Source organism: Heteronotia binoei, chromosome 7 (genome assembly GCF_032191835.1).
Source record: "Heteronotia binoei isolate CCM8104 ecotype False Entrance Well chromosome 7, APGP_CSIRO_Hbin_v1, whole genome shotgun sequence".
In the NCBI taxonomy this organism is placed as follows: domain Eukaryota; kingdom Metazoa; phylum Chordata; class Lepidosauria; order Squamata; family Gekkonidae; genus Heteronotia; species Heteronotia binoei.
This window is the reverse complement of record NC_083229.1, coordinates 125,046,418-125,047,867: the sequence shown is the minus strand read 5'-3', so window position 1 is coordinate 125,047,867 and position 1,450 is coordinate 125,046,418. Positions and strand designations below refer to the sequence as shown.

General features: G+C 45.3%; 1 non-coding gene across 1 annotated transcript; it reads left to right on the top strand.

Annotated features, from left to right (window-relative positions):
* Positions 1-205: 205 nt before the first annotated feature.
* Positions 206-346, top strand: LOC132575592 (U4 spliceosomal RNA). Its single transcript, XR_009555687.1, has one exon. It is a non-coding gene; the product is annotated as a U4 spliceosomal RNA (small nuclear RNA).
* Positions 347-1,450: the final 1,104 nt, after the last annotated feature.

The following is a 1,450-nucleotide window of genomic DNA, read 5'->3' as shown; positions in this document are numbered from 1 at the left end:
AGCTGAATTCTTAGATCTGCAATTTCACTTCATTATGAGGGCTTTTATTATTATTATGAGAGCAGAAACACCTTTGCATATTAGGCCATGCCTAATATAGGGGGGGGGGGGACCCAACTGTGCCTGAAACAGCTCTTCCGCTTATGAGTCATGCCCAGGCATTCAGACAACCGCCGATTATGCGACCGAAATGTGATTCATGGGTAGCTTTGCACAGTGGCAGTATCGTAGCCAATGAGGTTAATCTGAGGCGCAATTATTGCTAATTGAAAACTTTTCCCAATATCCCGCCAAGACGACTTGAAATATAGTCGGCATTGGCAATTTTTGACAGTCTCTACGGAGAAAAAACAAACAAAAACAAAATATGATTCATGGGGAAACTACCAGGAAAATCCAGGTGGCTTTTTAATCCAGATAGGAGCCATCTGGAGATAGGGTGAGAACAGGTGTGGCTCAGAGGGCAGATGGGCTCGTGTGATCATGCACATTTAATCCGAATGGGTGGTGGGGCTAGGTCAGGCCAAATGTCTTGTGCGAAACCACCCAAATTCTCAGAGCCAGAAGGCAAGATCAAGGGAAGGTCTTGACCTCTGTGTTGTGTTGTTGGCCATCCAGAGGAGATGGTTGCCCACTGGACTAGGTGGCGCATTGGACTGATCCAACAGGGCTCTTCTTATGTGTCTGAAATGGTACATGAGGTTTCATAATGAGGAGGGACAATTCATCAGTCACCAGTGAGAGATGGCTTTGAAATTTGTGGTTGGGGTTGAATGAAGTCTGGGAACACAAATATTAGAGTAACGGGTGCCCTTTGGTTTCCAGTGAGCGTTGGGAAATCCATCCACTTCCACGTGATCTGCCTACTAGCTGGGACTGGTCCTTCTTCCAGTATAAAAAAAAAAAAAAATAGAAGCAATTTCCACTGCAGAAAATACGTTCAGTGGCACATTAGTCTAAACTCCATGATGTCCACAGAAAGAAATTCTGTATTCTGGGAGTGGTTGGGATAAGCAATTTATGTCCATCAGATGGTTGGTCTGCAAGCATTTTTAAGATGCCACTCTACATAAATAAATTTAAAAAATGAAATAAAGAAAGCAGCAGCTATCAGAAACTGATAAGAGAACATGACAATTACCCAGGAGGATGATAATGATAATGATGATGATATTGGATTTATATCCCACCCTCCACTCCAAATCTCAGAGTCTCAGAGCGGCTCACAATCTCCTTTATCTTCTTCCCACACTACAGACACCCTGTGAGGTGGGTGGGGCTGAAGAGGGCTCTCACAGCAGCTGCCCTTTCAAGAACAGAGCCTCAGAGCGGCCTACAATCTCCTTTCCCTTCCTCCCACACAACAGACATCCTGTGAGGTGGGTGGGGCTGATAGGGCTCTCACAGCAGCTACCCTTTCAAGGACAACCTCTGCCAGAGCTATGGCTGA